Source organism: Eumetopias jubatus, unplaced genomic scaffold, assembly GCF_037043125.1.
Source record: "Eumetopias jubatus isolate StellerSeaLion01/CBP00866 unplaced genomic scaffold, mEumJub1_p1.0 scaffold_1, whole genome shotgun sequence".
NCBI lineage: Eukaryota > Metazoa > Chordata > Mammalia > Carnivora > Otariidae > Eumetopias > Eumetopias jubatus.
The window spans coordinates 1,796,210-1,815,752 of record NW_028274807.1 but is presented as its reverse complement, the minus strand read 5'-3'; the positions used below and the strand labels follow the sequence as shown (position 1 = coordinate 1,815,752).

At 55.6% G+C, this 19,543-nt stretch overlaps 1 protein-coding gene across 3 annotated transcripts in view; it reads left to right on the top strand.

The window, feature by feature from the left end:
• The first annotated feature begins 3,069 nt into the window (after positions 1-3,069).
• Positions 3,070-19,543, top strand: part of ADARB1 (adenosine deaminase RNA specific B1) — a 146,217-nt gene continuing 129,743 nt past the window's right edge. For all 3 annotated transcript variants that reach the window (XM_028126525.2, XM_028126524.2, XM_028126528.2), the window contains exon 1: positions 3,070-3,145. The gene's annotated coding sequence lies outside the window, so the exon portion shown is untranslated. The remainder of the gene's footprint in view (positions 3,146-19,543) is intronic.

The window sequence follows — 19,543 nt, the reverse complement described above, 5'->3', positions numbered from 1 at the left end:
TATCTCTTATTAACAGTTTTATCTTCCTGACTTTTTTAGAAACCAAGTAATCAATAGCCTACTTTTAAAGTACCCATGGGTGTCTTCTCTGGAGCACATTGGGTAGAATTAAATAAAACAAAGAAACACACATTTTCTCAGACACATTTATGACTGGGCACGGGGACCACGGTGGAACTGACTTCAAAAGAACACCAAGAAGGTTGTCCTTGGAGTTGAATGATTGAGACCCACACTCAAGGCACATGGATCATCAGCCTGCATCAACCATGACTAAGACCAGGGCGTAGCCTCCCCAGGACACTTCGGGAATGGGACCACCACGGAGAGGCAGTGCGGGGGACCACATGGTCACCGTGTGTGAGCAGAAGGTGTGGTGGGCCCGAGGCCTGGAAAGGAGGGGCAGAAAGCCGGGCCGGGCCAGCTAGGCTGCCCAGAGCCGCCAGCACCCCTCTGCGCACAGGTCATGTGGTTCAGCCCTCTGGCTGCCACTCTGCCGGGGACCTGAACACAGGAGTGGTTGCCTGTGGGCCGGGAATACTTCCTTCGGCTGAAAGTCTTTCTGGAAGCCCAGGATGTGAACGAAGGCAAGCAGCTCCACTGTGGTCAGGCTGGGCACCTCCTTTCTCCTAACCACGGTTCCCGAGTGGGCTCTCCAGGTCACACGCTATCTCCAGAGTCTGCTGGAGGCCAGGGTCTCGGGGTCACAAGTCCTGTAGTGCTGTCCTGGAGGCGCCTGGGGTGTCCAGAGTAATTTCTAATTCTGCTTGTGGGATCCAGCTATGTGGCCATGTCAGTGAGAGGGAAAAGTGGCTAAGGTGGCCTTCTGTGTTGTATGGACCGTGCCCCCAGCACCTGACAGGTCCATGCACCTCCAGAAAACCTAACACCTTGTCACTGAGGCAGATGGGTGGGGGTGGGGGCAGCTGGAATCCCCAGGCAAGCATTTGAGCATCAGGTTTGTTTTTCAGGACACCAAAGTGATATTTTATTTTCACAATTTGCATGAGTGAGGTAAACAACAGACCGAGTGTCTGGGGGGCAGGGTGGGGCCACATTGAAGAGCTGTCGGTGGTAGCCCCTGCGTGGTTCAGCTGCCAGTACCTCTGGGGAGACTGAGGGGCCATCCCCAGCGCCCCGGCATCTGACACTGACGGTAAGCAGGGGGCCGAAGGGCCTTCCTCTGCAGCCTGTAGGATCCCTCATCAAGGCACTGGACCTCACAGGTGCTGCGTGGGTGTGGTAACGTCCCACGTCTTGGCTCCAGTGGCTGGAAATTGCTTTCCCCACATCAGCATAAAGAGGCATGTTCTGCGTGCCATGGTTCCAAGTCAGGAGGAATGCCCCAAGTCTGGCTCCACCAGCAATCCCGGGCTCCTCGCTGGGTCTGTGTCCACAGCAGCGTGAACGTGAAGGTCTCAGTCCGGCTGCACCAAACAAAGGCTTGCTTGTGGAAGACAGCTGTGGAGATGTGCCCTCCAGTGAGTCACACGTCCCTTCACCTTGCCCTGCACAAGCCCCTCTCACACCCACCCACTTGGCCCTCTGACTTTGGCCAATGGGACTTTAGGCTGGAAATGCCCCATGCACTGAGCTTTGCCTTCCTTCTTGCTGCAGGCGGGAGTCATACACCACGAGAAGCAGCCCTGGCCAGCCTGCTGACCGCAGGTGACACACAGCCTGGTTCCTCCTGTGGTCCCTGCCAGTGGTCCGTCCGGGTGGGTCCAGCCCACACCCCATGAAGCAGACTTGAGCTGTGTGAGCTACTGGCCACAGGATCGTGAGAAATTAAGCCGCTTGGTTTTGGGGTAGTCTGTTTCACAGAAAGAGATCTCAAGTCCTCATGCATGTATTTGTTTATTAAGGTGGAATCCCTGGAGGGCATCCGGGAGTCTTGATTTTTCCTCGGTTGTCCACAAGTGCTCCTCTGGACACTGCACCTGGCACTTAGCCCTCAGGCTGGGTGATGGGCTTGCCTGTTAGCTGGCTGGCCCCAGAGGGAAGTGTTTCCTTTCCAGAATAGCCAGAAGCAGGTACCTGGCCTGCTGCAGCGCTTCCCTGTGGTTAATTCATGCTACGGGGCACTGCGCTGCTCGGGGATGTTCAGTGGGAAGAGCGGCGCGGCTGGAGCGCTTCCTGCCCACCAGGCTCTGGACTGGGCTCCTCACCGGGTTGCGCCTTCTCCTGCCCCTTCGACACTGCAGGAGGCGGGCGCGGAAGTCCCGAGAGGTGCCTGAGCTCGACATGTGAGAAGCAGCAGCTGAGCTTGGCTCTGGGGGCTAGCCTCCGCGGTGCCCACCGCGCTCGGCCTGCTCGGCGGGCTCAGGAGCCCCGGGCCTGCCAGGCTCGGACCACCCTCTGCACTCACTGCTCAGGTCTCAGCACCTGCGTTCACAAACGGTGGATTTTTCCTGATTAAGCCTTAGTTGATTTTCTGTTCTGAATAGAACGCAGCCTGGAGTCGGTTAGTCTGGCCTTCGGAAATGTGGCATTTCTACACGTGCTTATCGTCATGTGTGCAGTGGTGGAAAAGTCGGTCAGTACGGAGAGAGGAGTAAGTTTACTGCACGCGCCGTAAAAAAGCTTTCAAACGCCTTTACTGTACACAAACCACCAAGCACCCAACCACCACCTTAACTTTGACAAGCTGGACCTGCTTCTGACCTCCGCGGGAGCTCTGCGCAGAGGGGCAGGGGGCCACCTCCGGAGCCTGGGGACCCACCCGGACCCCACCTGCTCTGAGCACGCGCCGCATCGCGCACCAGGGCCCCGGCGGAGGCGCGCGAACCCGCAGCCCCGGACCGCGGGAGGGCTCGCGCGGCGTGCGGGCGCGCGCACGTCCTGCGCCGCGGCGCCCCCTCCCCCCCTCCGGCGTGCGCGCGGCCGGCGGCGGGGGCGGCGGGGAGGCGGAGCCGGAGCCGAGGGCCGAGGGCGGAGGGCGGAGGCTGAGGCGGAGGCTGAGGCGGCGGCGGCGGCGGCGGCGGCGGCGGCGGAGGCGGCCGGGTCGGGCCGTGCTCGGGGACGCGCTCGGGGCCGCGCCAGGCCACGGCCAGCGCGCCGCAGCGCCGGCGGCCGAGTGGAGCCCGGGCGGCCTCGCGGTCCGACCCTGGGCGCGGCGTGCGGAGCGGGGCGGCCCGCGGCCGAGGTGAGGCGAGGCGAGGGGAGGCCAGGCGAGGCGAGGCCAGGCGAGGCGAGGGGAGGCCAGGCGAGGCGAGGGCGGGGGCTCGGACCCCGGGGCCGGGCACCGCCGCCGGGGCCGCGTTTATGTAAGCGCCGCCGAGCAGGTGGTGAGGCCGGGCCGGGCGTGCGCCGCAAGCGGGACCCCAGTGCTGCCCGGGGCGGGGGTCCCGAGGGGCTGCCGGGCGGAGGTGTCCGGGGGGCTGCCCGGCGGGGTGCGGGCCGGCCGGGGAGGGGAGGCTGTGCCCGGGACGGCCCCGCGTCTCCTCCCGGGGGCGCCGCGTCTGCGCGGGATGCTCTGCGCCGCGGGAGAGGGAGGCTGCGCCCCGCGATGAAGCTGAGCCCGGTGGGGGCACTGCGCCCCGGGAAGAAGCTGCGCCGGGTGGAGGGGGTGCACTGCGCCCCGGGGTGAAGCTGAGCCTGGTGGGGGCACTGCGCCCCGGGGTGAAGCTGCGCCGGGTGGAGGGGGTGGACTGCGCCCCGGGGTGAAGCTGAGCCTGGTGGGGGCACTGCGCCCCGGGAAGAAGCTGCGCCGGGTGGAGGGGGTGCACTGCGCCCCGGGGTGAAGCTGAGCCTGGTGGGGGCACTGCGCCCCGGGGTGAAGCTGCGCCGGGTGGAGGGGGTGGACTGCGCCCCGAGGTGAAACTGAGCCTGGTGGGGGCACTGCGCCCCGAGATGAAGCTGCGCCGGGTGGAGGGGGTGGACTGCGCCCCGGGGTGAAGCTGAGCCTGGTGGGGGCACTGCGCCCCGGGGTGAAGCTGCGCCGGGTGGAGGGGGTGGACTGCGCCCCGAGGTGAAACTGAGCCTGGTGGGGGCACTGCGCCCCGGGAAGAAGCTGCGCCGGGTGGAGGGGGTGCACTGCGCCCCGGGGTGAAGCTGCGCGCGGTGGGGGAGTGGACTGCGCCCCGCGATGAAGCTGCGCGCGGTGGGGGAGTGGACTGCGCCCCGCGATGAAGCTGCGCGCGGTGGGGGAGTGGACTGCGCCCCGCGATGAACCTGCGCCCGGTGGGGGAGTGGACTGCTCCCCGCGATGAAGCTGCGCCTGGTGGGGGCACTGCGCCCCGGGGTGAAGCTGCGCCGGTGGTGGGAGGGTGCTGCGCCCTGGGATGAAGGGGAGGCCGCGCCCCTGGAATGAAGCTGCACTAGTGTGTGTGTTGGGGGCGGGTAGACTGCTCCTGGGATGAAGGAGAGACTGCACTCCTGGGAGGGGAGGCTGCGCCCCGGGGAGAGTAGGCTGAGTCCCGGGATGAAGGGGAGACTGCGCCCCGGGATAAGGCTGCATCTCAGTGGAAGGGACACTGCGCCCGGGGTGAGGCTGAGCCCCGGGATAAGGGGACTCTCGCTGCACCCCGGAGTGGAGATGAGCCCCTGGGGACGGGAGACTGCACCAGGGCAGCCCCCTCTCCTCCCCAGGAGTGCCGCGTCTGCTCGATGCTCTCTGCCCCAGGGAGGGATGGCTGCGCCCGGGACGGCCCCGCGTCCCCTTCTGGAGGGCACGGCGTCCGCGCGGGAAGCTCTGCGCTGCGGGGAGGGGAGAGTGCGCCCTTGGGATGAGGCTGCGCCCCCGAGGAGGGGAGGCTGGGTCCCCCAGGATAAGGCTGCACCCCGGACGGCCCCGAGTCCCCTCCCGAGGGCGCTGTGTCCGCGTGGGATGCTCTGCGCCTCGGGCGGCCCGGGGCGGGGAAGTTCCCGCGGCGGGTGGCGGGCGGCGGGTGGCGGGCGTCCGGAGCGATCCGGCACAATCTGGGGCGGTTGGGGGCCCGAGGTGAATTCTGACGTGTTCACATTGGCAGTAGGAAAATTACCGGGTTGTGGATGGGTCCGAGGGAAGGTGTCACATTGAGCTGTGGACGCTGAAAGTGTTGGAGTCCGCGTTTACAGACCCGAGAAACGTGCTCTGGCCCCGGTATTTGTGAGAGTCCGGGCACCCTTGTGTGTGTTTCGCAGTTAATATTTTTAGCCACCAGGTTTTGCTAGTTACTTCTGATAAGGACATTTTGTTTCCTTATTAGAGAAACCATAATGGTTAGCATTCCACTCTTCAAGTATAATGAAAAGTGGCTTGATATCAAACTTGCTACTTTACTTAGTGTCCTAATTAAGATGATAGATCAGTAACTTCAGGAATAGAAATACTGATTTAATCCTCATTGTTTCCTCTTAAATTTACCTGTATATTTTTATTCCTTTGAAGGTACCACCAGAGCTGCATTTTCTAGAACAGTGGGTTGTCTTGTCTTGTTCCTGGGAAATGTCTTTTAATGACCATCTTTTCTTTGGGGCAGAGACTACCCTCTGCCTGCCCACGGTTTCCCGGGGGAGGAAGGGAGAAGGCAGGCTGGGTGGGACTGCTCCACCTTGCATAGGAGAATTAGCTGTCCTCGCCTGCACAGCTCCTCCAGTGGGCAGATCCTCTCCGAGTGCACACCCACAACAGGGGCTTGATAAATATTTGATGAGACCTGCTGAGCTGGGTTCGGAGACCCTGCCAGAGGGCAGAGGGCGAGGCAGGGGACTCACAAGGGCTTTGAAAGAAATGCATCATCTGTGAGTAATGCCCTGTTAGATGTCTGAGGGTTCCTGAGACTGAATATATTCAGCTACATCTTCAAAATTGGAAGCTATCGTTGGAAGGGGAAAAAGGAGGCCTTTCTGCAGGGGGCAGTGGTGAAAAGAAAATTGGTCCAGCTCTGAGAAATTGATGACACATGTGTCTCGCGGTGCAGTGTGCTCATAAAGTCAGTACTGGGAGGCAAGGAGAGGAGAATTAGCTAATAACGTCATCGGCAAACAACTTCTTGGTTCACAGGCAAATGCACTCCTTTGTGAATTGACCCATTGTGAAAGCATTTCAGTTGCTTTCAGATTTTGGAATTAGAAAATTCTTTAAACATATTTGGTGAATGGTTTGTAAAGCGGACTTAATTCAGTTGACAGATACATCTGTGGCTTGCTGTGTGGTGGGCCCTCCCTGTTACAGGGCTGGGGGTACAGTGCTGAGCAAGAGAGAGTTCAGAAAAGTTCAAATGCTGGCAGTTGTAGTAATCGCTTTATGGCATTACGTCTTAAAAATTAAGACGCGTGACTTCAGTTATAAAACTTGAAGATGTATAGCATAAACATTTTTATGTATAGATGTAAAAATGTAACAGTGCATTCAGCAGGTACAAAGAGTTAAAGCTCATTCCACTCCATTTCCTCTCCCCTCTGTGGCCAGCTGATTGTGTCCCATCTCCAAGCCGCGGTCAGAATGCAGGCGCGGTTGTACGTATGTTTCAATACAGTTTTTAATATTTGCTGTAACAGGGCTGGCTGTGAATAGTTTTTATACGTGGGTGCAGGTGAAACCGACTGTGTTTTACTGGTCCCCACAATCCCTTAGTTCTAAACTTAGGAACAAGGACTGTTACTTAATAGGACATGGTTGGAAAGTATACTTTGGAGATTAATAGGTGAAATTATATACTTACCAGCCTTTAAAATTTTGTTTAAGAAAAATTGTCAATCTTAGTGTGAAACTGAAAAGCTTAGAGAGTTCCAATTTTATTTAAAAACTTAATTTTTTGTGTGTCAGCTTTCTAAAATGTGAATTTCCAAATTTATAATTTGGTGTGACGGAAACAGTGGTGTTAAAAAAAACAACCCTGTAAAAATATATTCATAATATATGTGGTAGAAAAGGTAAATAATGAGAATTTCATTTAAAAATTGTACATTGGGGGCCTCTGGCCGCTCAGTCAGTGGAGCTGTGGCTCTTGATTTTGGGGTCATGAGTTTGAGCTCACATTGGGTATAGGTCTTACTTAAAAAAAATAATAAAAATTGTACATTGAAGCAATTAAAATGTCCTTATTCCTTGAGGGACTTTTCGTGTTTCATTTGGGGTGTGGCCACGAAAGATGCAGTGGCCGGGAGAGGTCTTCCCGTGGCCTTACCGCAGAGCTGGACGGCTATGGGGCCCAGACCATTAGTGCCGAATTATGACGTTGTAAACGGTGCTCTGATTCACACTGCTTTGCTGCTGTCCTCCACTCTCGTGTGCAAGATGCTTTGGGAGTGCACAGAGAAAAAGGACTTTGGTTTTCAGTTTGGAATCTTTGTGATAGGTTGAAATGAAGATGGCGTGGGGAGGGTGTGGTGGCCCGGAGGTACCTGGAATTTTTACTGGAAGTGCAGGGAAGTTCTGCTTGCCTTTAGGTCGGTTTGTTTCTCCCAGAGGATCGCCAGCAGGTGTTCGTCCTGTGCCAGGTACAGTTCTAGGTGCTGAAGACATGGGTGTGAGCACAGTAAGGGTGGTTCCTGCACTCCTGTGATTCACATTATGGGGGAGGAGGGGATGGTAACCCCCAGCTGAAGTGTTAAGTGCCAGGAAGTGCAAATAAAATAAAATCGAGGGTGTCTGGGGGGGGGGGCGGGTGCTGGGTGGTGGCTCAGAGGACGGAGGGAGCTGGGTACTGCCAGGCAGGCAGGGGGAACCCTAGAGGAGCTTCCTTGCCCTGTGCTTGGAAGCGTGGGGGGGCCAGTGAGAGGGAGGGAGGCTGGAGGGCTGAGGCTGCCCTAAGGAATTTGGATTGTCATCACAGTGTGATGGGGAGCCTTCAGAAGGCAGGCTCCTCCCTCCCATCCTTCCTAGGTGACCTCAGCGTTAGCGGGACAAGCCAGGCTTCTGGAGCACCTTCCATCTATTGACTTAAATCTCGGCAGAGTCCAAAAGGTGGGCCCTGTTACGTGTCTTCCCATGTTCCAGTGAGGGCACACGTAAGGGGCAAAGCCAGGACTGCCCTGAGCCCCTGGACTGCAGGGGCTCTTCCTACCATCCCTGCTGCAGGCAGGGGGTGCGCCGCAAGGGCACGTGGCTCGATCACCATGGGCTCGGGGCCAGGGCACAGGCGGTGACATTGGATCCGGCAGGCTATCTGTCAGGCTCTGTACTATTAGCGGGAAAACGTTGCCAGTTACACTGGGATATGGTGCCTTCGTACCACTTAGGCCTCACTTCTACCCATTCAAAGTGCTCTTGGACTTGAAGCATAGACTTTTAAAATCATACCATTGTGCCTTCCAAAAAAAAAGGACAACAGAAGTGAAATAAAATACAGTAATTGTAAAATTTCTTTCCGTTTAAAATCTGATTCTTCCCAGTCAGCCTTTGAGCATTGATGTGCTCCGAGCTGCCCCTCCACTGTTCCCGGTGCCGGCTCTCCTGGGGACCTCATCCCTGCTATCTGGGGGCGTCTTCCCAGCAGCTGATGCCTGCTCTGGCCGTTTGGGTGCTTTCTTGATCTTATTGGCGGGTGCCAAGGAAAGGTTTCCGGTCCTTTGTTGACCGACCTGTTGATGGGCTATGTTGTCCTGTCTCCTGTCATCGTGGGACACCACCCATGCGGGGCACCTCCGATTTCGGAGTATTCAGACGTGGGAAGACGCATGCCTGAGGACCGGTGAACTGGGGCATGTTTTGTAGGCAAGACTGCCGGGATTGGAACATCCCAGAACGATCCCAGGGCTGCTGGCTGGCGCTGGCGATGAGATGGAGGAGCTGGGGAAGCGTGAGTGTGTGGGGCAGAGAGCAGGCGCTGGGGACTGGCCCTGTGGGGCCCCAGCAGGTCCGCCCACAGACTGGGCCTGGAGCGTGCCGCTGCGTAGATCTCTGTCGCCGCATTTCAGATGTGTGATCTCGAGCTGTTTAATCTTCCTCTGCTTCAGTTTTCTGATCCATAAATTAGGAAGAGCAGTGGCAACCTTTATCCTACGGTTGTTGGGTCAATAAACGGAGCTAACGTAAAGTGCCTAAAATAGTACCTCTAACAGTACTAAAGAGGGTTTACTTTTCTTGTTATTTTTGTGATTAGTCATCCAAGTGGAGATGTTTGGATACAAGTGGAAATTCAAGGTTGGGCTCAAGAAGAGGTTGGGGCCAAATATGTAAATTTGGGAGTCATTGGCTGTTGCTGGTGTTTGAAACCATAGGCTGTGTGGTGGGTATAGACAGGGTGGAGTCTGGGGTCTTCCGGTAAGGGGTCCACGGGAGGAGGAAGGTCGGCAATACCCTCTGTAAAGGGGTCTGTTGGAGGAGGAAACCAGAGGGGTCTGGTGGCCCGGGATCTAGGCTGAGGGAGTGGGCCATGCGGTGGCCAAGGGCGCTGAGGGAGTGTCACATATGGAGGGTCCTCCAGAGTGTGGGCCAGCAGCTGGAGGGGTCATGGGCTCCGGGGATGACTTTTATTTTTTAAATGGAAATGATGACGGTGTGTTTATGGGTTAGTAAGAGCGATCCAGTGAGGAGGACCACTTTGTACTGTGCTGGGCAAAGGGTAATTGCAGGAGCCAAGTCCTTGAGAAGGTGCGAGGCAGGGCTGGAGGAGCAGGAGCTCTGTGTGTGGGAACCTTGACTTACTTCACGAATATTTCTAAAAGACATGCTGCCCTTTTGAAAGGAAGATATAAAATGAACTAGAATTTTGTGCTCAGTCCCAGAAACTTGGGGATTGTGCCCTAGGACTTAGGATCCAGTTTCTTATTAGCTCCTGGTGTTAGACATGCCTTGGGGCATCCTTATAGAAAGATACATGTGGAAATGGCATTTTACTTTATCAAAATAGTTCTCTTATCTCTAAAAGTGTCATTAACTTAACTAGACGTTGGCACCTTTCCTCACTGAAGTTGGTACTGTTCTTGAGGACTAGCAAGATTGGCCTCCTGCTTTGTGCTTCATTTGTCTTAAGCTATCCAGAAGGATGGCAGCTTTGCATCTAGGACGGCTCCCCCAGCCCTGGGGGGACGGGTGTTGCCTCCGGCCCAGTGACGCTTGGTGGCCCCCGGGGTAGCAGCGCTTGCTGAAGGCTGCCTGTTCAGGCGGTACGACCTCTCCTCGCTGGTTTGGGTTGTCTGCGGTGGGTTCGGAGCCTTGAAGTCTCCGTCTCAGTAGTTCCACCAATGGGCTGAAGTGTGAAGAAGCCTTCACCGACTCCCTGCGTGTGCCCGTGGTCTGTGCCAGGGGAAAACTGGTTTCCACTGCTCTGGGCACTCTTTCCCGCAGTGACAGGTTCTGTGTGAGTCATCATGGAAGGACGCACTCTGAAGGAGAAGGCCTCTGCCTCCCCGGGCCAACATTCCAGCGGGGAGACTAAGCCAGCCACCAGGGCGGACGCGCTGCCGCAAAGCTCCTTTGTCTGGAGGGGACTCTGAGGAGACAAGGGCTGAGGGAGATGGCGTCAGAGGGCGGCTCCTCCCCGAGCCCTGCTGGGCAGGTCGGGCCTCTCTTAACAGGGATGCCCAACTGACGTTCAGGGGAGACGGGCTCTTCCTGCCCAGAGGGGGGACAAGGACATTCCCAGTGGAAGGGACACCTGCCGGAACCCTGCTTGTTGGAGCAGCTGGGGGTCCGTCGTTGATGGAGACTGCGGCAGAGGTGAGCTGTGCATGCAGAGTTCGAGGCTGGGGGTGATGGGGTGCCAGGCTGAGCAGCGATGGAGCCTAGGGGCTGAGGAAACAGGAGGTGTCAGGAAGGGCCCTTAGAACTCTTTGAGTTGTGATGATGCTCAGAAGGACCTGAGATGAAGATCCTTCAGTTACGGGCATCACTTTACATTAGACTCTCTTTGAATCTGCAAATCACTTGTCCCTTGGTGTGTCACGTGCCGAATGTGAGCATACGTGAGTGTGAGATCTGGAACGTGTATACCATAATGTTTGTAAGACACAGACAGGCGCAGCAGGGGCGCCTGGGTAACTCAGTCGGCTGGGCATCCGACTCTTGGTTTCGGCTCGAGGCATGGTCTCGGGGTCATCATGGTTTCGGGGTCATGGGATCCAGCCCTGCCTTGGGCTATGTGCTCAGCAGGGAGTCTGCCTGAGATTCTCTCTCTCCCTCTGCCCCTCTCCCTCTCCCCCCAAACCAGCTTTGTGTGGCAGAACTGGCAGGAACTAGGAGTCCTTGTACTTCAGTCAGTTATTCCTCCGGGGCATACACCCATTTTTCAGATGGGGATCAGATGTTAAGAGGTTCGGTTCAGTACGTTCTGGGAAAGCTGGGTAACATTTGGCTAACATTCAGGAAGCTCTTACTGTGTGTCAGGCCTGGTGGAGGCAGTTTAATCTGGCCTGCTGCTCGTGCAGCTCTGAGGAGCTCTTCCTTATGTGGCACCATCATCAGCCTCGGACTGCTCCGGACACTCCTGCCTGCCTCCCTCAGTATCCTACCCCCCAGGTCTCCTTCCGCCTGTTCCTGACCCGTAGCCGGGTCACGGCCTTCGGTGGGGAGGATGGATCCATCCGTCTCCTGCCCAGAGCCCTGCCACTTCCCCCATCTCAGAGCCCTCCCAGGGGTCTGCCGTACCCCCGTCCCTCCTCCAGCCCTGGGGCCTTGCCCCCAGCCATCTCTGGGCTTCACCCCACGGCACCCTCACCTCCTCACCCACCGTGTGTCCTGCTGTCCCTTCTGTTTCTCTGACTCTCTGTACCCACTCCCCTCTGCCTCCCATCAGGCTGCCCTCCGAGCGAGCGAGCGAGTGAGCAAGCGGAAACCTCAGGGAGGAAGGGCTCTTGCTCTGCCTCCATCTTCGGGGCTCAGAGCGGCACGTGGCCGAGAGCGGGCGGTCATCAGGGTCTGTGCAACAGTGACTAATGTTTTCTTACTTCCTGTGCAGGTGGTAAATGGCAGAGCCCCCCAGCACCCCTCCCCTGCTCCTGCCGTACTTGGTGAATCAGTCGTCTATTTATGCCCCGTATGTCTGTGTTATCTCCAGATTTTTGTGCTTTTCTTTGTAGAGGAGAAACATTTACAAAACATTCAAAGTTGTTGTAAAACCCTGAAGTACAATATCGTAATTTAGTCTGTTGAAAACAGGGAGTCCTCAGCCTACAAGAGCGGCTGTGTCCTGCTGCCACCATTTGAACCCCTTAGGGCGACGCACAGCTGAGACATGTTCTCCTGCATGCTAACAGTTAGAGACGTAATGGTTATCACTACATTGGGACAAAAATGAGAACGTGAGGAATTCTGGGAGGTTTCGGAAAAGCAGCCAAGTAAAATGGAACATACCAGATTCAACGGTGGAGGCTTCAAGGATCGACAACCTGGAGAGAAGGTGGCTGGCACGGTGCTCGGTGGAGGAGGAAGAGAGGAAGCAAGAGAGTGTGCTGGAATTTAGGAAGCTGGGTGTCCAATCCCTGCCCAGCCTCTGAACTTGGGGGCCGTTCCCTTCAGCATCCTGCCGCAGGTTCCCCGAGGGTAAAACAAGGCCGGCCGGGTGGGTGATTTCCAAGCTTTGTTCCACTTCTGGAAGACTGTTGTATGCAGGAGTCTAAGTGTTTCAAGGGTCACTCAGTCAGCAGTTGCACAAATATTTGTCCTGGAACCTGTGTGCAGTCCTGTGTCGAAAGTAGGCAATGCCTTGTCCCTTCTCGGCTGCTAGGACCCACCAGAGGCTCGCACCTGGCACAGAGTGTCCTGTCACCTCAGCCCTGCTGAAGGAGGCGAGGTGTGGGAAGGGAGGATCTGGGGGTGCAGTCATGGGTTCTGGCTCCAGGGGACTCCAGACGGGCCCTTCTCCATGTTCTTCGCCTTAGGGGACTAGTGTATGTTGGTTGTCAGGCATTAAATTGAGCAAGGATTGTTTTTCCAGGTGTGAAAGTCTAAAGCTCATCACAGCTGACTAAAGATAATTCCGTAGCAGGTGATATTTAATTAGCCCTCTCTTGTAACACTATAGAGTTAGAAATGGAGGCGGTAGGTTTGGGAGGTGCACCGTAGTCTGTGCCTTTGTGTGCGGGCAGCGCGTATAGATCGGCTTCTCTTCCTGTTTCGGCTGCTGACGGGATGCACTGGTTCTCTGACTCCCCGCGAGTTGGTTTTCTGGAGAAGAGGCATTCACTCAAGGACGTAAGGTAGCTTCTTATCATCTGCGCGAGGCTGAGTGGGTCGTGATACCAGGTTCCCCTCTGCCCACGCTCCCGTCCTCACCCCGCACCTGCGGCTCCTTCATCTCCTTGTCTTCTCTTTCGGTGAATGGGTTCTGCCAGGCGCCTACTTTCGCAGGTTCCTCTCTGTGGAGGCAAGGCTTCGTGCAGCCTGCTTCTTACCCGAGCTCCCGCCGCACCGGGCAGGGCTTCTACCTCAGGGAGGGGGTGTCCCCACGGAGAGAAGGGGAGCCGTGCGTGCTGTGCGAGGCGCTCGCCGCTGAAGAACCGTGGACGGCACGGACCCTTGGTGCAGGGGCTTCACGGGCTGTGGTTTCAGGGGCTCTGTGCTCGGGCCGCAGCTGACAGAGCAGTGGTTAGAGGGGTCGCACCTGCCCCGTCCTGGCGACCAGTGAGATCAGTTAGTGGAAGTGCAGGCTCATTAGTCTCGATTGTTTTCAGAACAGGAATCTGCCCAAAATAACAGTCAGACAGAGGGATCCCCCTTGACCGGTCATGTGCGCTGGGTTTGACGGTGTGTTGCTGTCGTAACCCCGCATTGTTGGCGGGCTGCTTCAGACGGTTGCCGTTTTTGTTGTTGTTAATATGGCAAAACTTTATTTTCATTCAGAGTTACCGAAGCGTTTAAAGAACCTCATGTAATAAAGTCCCGGGGAGGGGGGGAGCGGCAGGTGCAGTGGACTGAGGACTTGTTGCTTCAGGTAGAAGCTGGTTTGGGAGTTGCTGGAAAATCTTAATCCAGGACGATGTGGAATTCGTAGGAGTGAATCATGGGACTTGAGAGCCGGGATAATTTGGGGTCATAGAGTTCAACCCAGATTTGACCATCACTGAAACCCTGTGGAAGATCAGTCCTGTCGGGTTTGGTCTGCTTTCTGGAAGTGGTGAGAGGGAGAGCCCAGTCTCAGGACTGCCGGCTCCGTGTCCAGCCGCGGATCTGTGGTGCAGATCGCCGCGTGCAGATCACGGTCACATTTACCTCTCCTCACTGCTACTCTTGGGTTCTTTCTCTCTTTGCTCTTTGTGTCACATAGTAGAGGGCTTTCACCCACGAGCACATGAATGAGTGACATAGTTGATCATTTTACTATGAAGCTTCCTCTCCTTTAATTTTCTTCCTTTGACAGAACGGTGAGGGATTGATATTTCCGTAGAAAAAGCAGGTATCGCCCAAACCGGCCGGATGTGATGCGGGGGTGAGGGGTGGGGGCGGGGAGCAGAGAGCCCGTGTGGGGTGCCCCTTGTCCCGCCCAGCCCCCTAAAACTCCCCATGTGGAGCAGCCCTCCGTTGGCTCGGCAGGGTAGGTGAGGAGTGCTTGAGGAGATCAGGTGGTTCTCTCAAAAGCCCTTGCTGTGGGAAAGGGAGGTTTCTTCTGTTCGTGAACCCAGGCGTCGAGGCGGGACGTCCGCAGTGAGTGGTGGAGCCAGGAGCGGGCAGGCTGTGCGCGATGGCGTGCGAGGACCACCGGTGTTTCCTGGTCGCGCGGGTTGCGGGAGGGAGTGCTGCGGGGGGCACGTGTGATCCAGCCGTGGGCCCGGTGCTCTAGGAAGACGCACGAGGAGCCCAAAGGTGGGGGAGGTGCCGTAAGGAGGTTTTGTTTTGTGCTCAGTGGCTGCCGTGAGATATGCCCTCTGCAAGCGGACAGTTCAGTGATTTTCACACATGTCTGAGCTGTGCAGCCATTACCACGCCTGCATCACCCCCAGAATGTTCTGGTGTTTGTGTTGATTTTCATCCCACCTGCAGGCCCTGGCAACCACTGACCTCTCTGTGTCTACAAATTTGCCTCTTCTAGACATTGTGCTTACATGGAATCACGCGGTGTGGCGTCTCCTGTGTCAGGCTTCCTTCATTCCACAAGGGCTTTGGGGTTCGCCCGTGTTGGGGAATGGCTCCGTGGCTTGTTCGGTTAGTTGCCGCCGAGTACTGCACCGCACGGGTGCGGCACATCTGTTTTATCCCTTCACTGGGGCTGGGCGTTTGGAGTGTTTGTGAATAACGCTGCTCTGAACATTGGCAAACCAGCTTTGTGTGTGCATGTGCTTGTGTGGGTGTGGGCTGTGCAGTGGGGTTTCGGATAAAAGCACTTCATTGTTGTTGATCATGGTGGTAAAAACCGCCTGTTAGACTTGAGGTGGTTTGCTCATTAGGGTCTCTGTGAAGTGCACTGAGCTTCTTGAATCGTGTGAACCTTTTGCTTCCAGGATGAAGCGTCCTGGGCATAGTGCCGCACTGGCTACTAGGGTGCGATGATGGCCCCGTGTGTGGTGTCCACTGATAGGGCCCCACCGGCGAACTCCTTCCCAACATTTGATCTCTTCTCTCTCCATCCGAGGAGGAGATCAGAGCTGCTGTTCAGCCTACAGAACTCCGTGTGCCAAGTGCTTTGACCCTGCAGTTGCACTTCTAGGGGTCTAGCTTGAGGGGACACCCCCAGCTCTAGGGAGATAACCTAATTATCCATGCACGTGTGTTGACCGTCCACAGAGTGCTGTGTGGAGGACAGTCTCTGTGAACTGATTCAAGGTGATTTCCAGAACATGCCGAAGGCGAGGGGGACACAGCGCCAAAGAGCGTCTAGTGCGCTGTCCTCCACCACACGTTCGTGCCCAAGGCACGTGGGGCAGGACAAGCCAGAGCCGAAGGCGGTGCCACCAAGGTGGGGGGGTGGGTAGGAAGGAAGGGGAGAAGACTCAGCTGCAGGTGTGGGGACACGGGACGTGTCAGTTCAGCCCAACTCTTGGAACCGCAGGCCCCAGAATGAAATAAGCTAACTTCAGCCAGGGTGTGGGGGGACTGAGCGTGACTACAAACAGAAACAAGCCCCCCTGTAGGACAAACAGTGATGGAGCCACAGAAGAGGGGGTGGGAAGAAAGTGTTAGCCTGGTTCTGGAAAGCCATAGATTCTGTGGGGCTGGAGTCCGGTGGTGCCTTGGTTTCTCACAGGGGTCAGGTCAGCAGTGTGAGCTCACAGGACAGAGCAGACAGTGAATCTGTGCTCGGTTCCCGGAGCCAGGAGGAAGGCTGAAGGGCCCGGTGCTGCTGGGCTGGGACCCGGTCACCATGTAAACCCATGGTGTCTAACACGTGCACACAGGGGTGGGCAGGGACGGAGACACAGAGATACACGTGAATGCACGTGTCCTAGCTCTGCCCCCCGGCAAGGCCCAGCAATGTGAGTGTGCCCAGGCACCCTTCTCCAGTAGGAACACACAGCGCTCCTTGAAGGAGGGCGGCTGGCGGTGCGCAAAGAGGGACGCGCTCCGAAAGGGCGGGGCGTGTCCGGGGGGCGCGGGGGCCGCCCTGGAGGAGCACAGAGGGCCACAGCTGAGTCCGGCTGAGCAGGGAAATACGTGATGATAGTATCCGTTTATAATCCCCAGACTAGAATGACGACCCGCCAGTCCGTACTGATATGAACACATGGTTGAATAAATAAGTCAATACTTGGGGGGCGGGGGGGCAGCTCTTCTCGACAGAAGGGTCTGACCTAATCAGTGTGGAAAGGAGGAGGCCGTGGAGCATCCGCGTGAGGCAGGCGACACAGCGGCGCTTCGGGTGGGGCTCGGGCACCGGGGCCCAGCTGCACGGGTGAAAGCTTGAGGAGTAACAGGATATTGGCCTAGACTCAAAGCATCTCTTCCCCAACTTATTTATTTATTAAAAAAGGAAAAATGGTAACTTTAGAGTGGAGAAAGCCAGCAGACACCACCTTCCCTGGGTGACGCAAGTTACCATGTCCTGTGATAAGACCGGTCACCTCCACCTACCCCCGGTCGCACGTGGGCACATCACGTCTCTCGCATTCCTGCCCCAGATGCACAGTCACGGCGCTGTCTCTGGGGGACAGTAGACAGACTCAGCGCGACACCTGACCTGCGCTCCTTGAGCGCCCAGGTGCCCAAGGACAAGCTTCTGGAGGGGACGCGATGGCGAAACGCAGCACGGCTTCTGGATGGGGTCCTGGCACGGGGGGGTCTTAGTAGGAAAACTGGTGAATGCAGATACAGCTTGTGTATTGTGCTTGAGTTGATTTCCTAATTTTGTAATTTATCAGCGATTCTGTAGGGTGAGGAGAGGCTGGGTGCAGGATATAGGGGAGCTCTCTACTGTTTTCAACTTTCCTGTAGGTCTGTCATTTCAAAATAGGAAGCTGAAGAAGAAAGCCCATGATGGAACGTGACAGGACACCGTAGAGCTCAGGGTGAGGATGGGGTCCTCCCATCTGTCCCTGCTGCCATCGACGATTCAGAATTGTGTTGGGTGAGAAATCCTCTCCTGCCTTCCCACTGGGACCTCTGGTGCCCTCGCTCCCCGTGCGGAGCATTCTGGAGCGATGGGGTGGGGGCCTTGGGATTGCCGGGCTCCAGTGGGAGGAGGCAGTTGGGGCCCCAGCTGATGGGGATGCCAGAGGCCCTTATCGGGGACCTGTCACATGGCTACAGGTGTTCTCCTAGGTTGACCTTGGTCTTTTGATTTTATTATTTTTTTTTCCCCAAAGACAGATTTTAAATGTTTATATATTAAACTTTATTGGACTTTTCCTTTATGACTTGGGTTTTGAGTCCCATCTGAGAACATTTTCCTGCCTTAGGAGTCTTTGCTCTTTCATTTCTTCTGGCAGTTTTATAGTCTGTTTTCCACACTTAGCTTATTAATCTGTGTGAAATTTGCTTTTATACAGTTTGAAGTGAGATCTGATCTTTCTCCCGGTGGCCAGCCGGCTGCCCACCGATCGCTGAGAGGTCTGCCCTGTGCGCAGGGATGAGAACCGCCGCCATTGCCCCATGGAGCGGTTTCCCGGTCGCGGGTTCCTGCTGTACAGGAAGGCTCTCGGGCTCGCGGGCTCGCGGGCTCACGGGCTGCTTCTGTGCAGTTTGTCACTGCGTCTCGTGTTTTCTAGATAGAGGGTGAAATTGTGCAAATAATGCTCTTTCCTGCTAATCTTTGTACTTTCCCTGCATTCGCTGGCTGGGTGTCTGGTGCCACCCCACATGCACTGTTCACATGGTGGCCGTGGTCCGAGGTGCTCCTCTTGCTCAGGCTTCAGCACCAGGCATGGTGCTGACCAAAGGCGTTTCGTACAGACCCTTTTATCCAGTGAAGCAAGTTGCTGAGAGGCTTTTAAATAAACCTCATCATGACTAGCAGTAGAATTTTGTATGCTTTTTCTGCATCTGTTGAGATGGTTGTATGGTTTTTCCTCTCCAATTTGTTAATGCAGTAAATTTCATTAAAAGATTTCCTGATGTTCAGCATTTTTTCCTTCTTTACTTCCAACACGTTGAAAATTAAATTTGCTATTTATCTTAATACCTTTTCCTTTTTCAAAATAAGCCCTTCCCCTCTCCCCTCACCGCCCCCCCCCCATTGTTTTACTTCTGTGGAGCATAGTTTATATACTGTAAGGCGCATAGCGCCGTGCTGGTAAATTTTTAACGGCCGGTGTTTTTGGAGGGAGGGGGGTGGAAAGAGCCCTGATGTGTAGCATTTGCCAATTTCTGTGGCATAAATATTTTCACCATTGTTTCACGCTACCGATGAGCTGTCAGCTGGTTCACAGAATTTCAGAAAGTCCTCTCTCCTGAGCCGGTAGGAGCTGGTGTGCAGCCTGGTGACCGTCTCTGAGGCCCACCCTGAGGCTCCTCATGCCCGTCCAGGTCAGCACTCCTGCCTCCCTCCAGTAGCTGCTGGTCTGACCTTGGTCCCCATCCTGTGTCCTTGCTCCTTCTTGTTTCCTATTCTCTGCATTTACAGCTCTGTATTTTCCTCTCAGAACTAGCTAGTAAAATGTAGGGCTTACAGTGACTTCTGTTGGAAAACTGAGCATCTGACCTATCATTATTACTACTGTAGCACTAACTTTATTGGAAAGACAAGGTAGGTTCCACGATAATAAATGTCGTCTAATCTGAGGGGTTGCTAGCATCTTGTGTTCATGTAGCTTTTTATCTTCCCTTGTGTAAATTGAACCTCTTTTCAGTTATCCGTGCAATCATTTGACAAGTATTTCTTGAGCACCTATTATGTGTCAGCCACTTGGGATGCCAGAGGTAAGGCAGTGAACAGAATAACCTGTCTCTTTTCTCATGGAGCAGAGGTTCTGATATCCCTTTAAGCTGCATGTTTTTCTGGTTTGCCTGGCCTTGCCAGTCTTCTTCTTACTCAGACATCTGCTTGTCTTTGCCCCTGGTATTACTTAAATCAACCTGCAGTTAATCCAGTTTCTTCCACTGCTTAATTTCAAAATTCCCTGCTTCAATATTAGTTGATGTTGTTTAGTTTTATTACTTATATAATTATTTCTGCTTTTACTAAATTCTCATGATGAAAAGACAAAGGAATTGGATCTGGTGGTTTTACGTTAGGAAAGGTTCATTTTTTCAAGGGTTGTGATGGTAGAGTGCTTGGAAGAATGAGTGAAGTGACACTGTGTGGTTGGT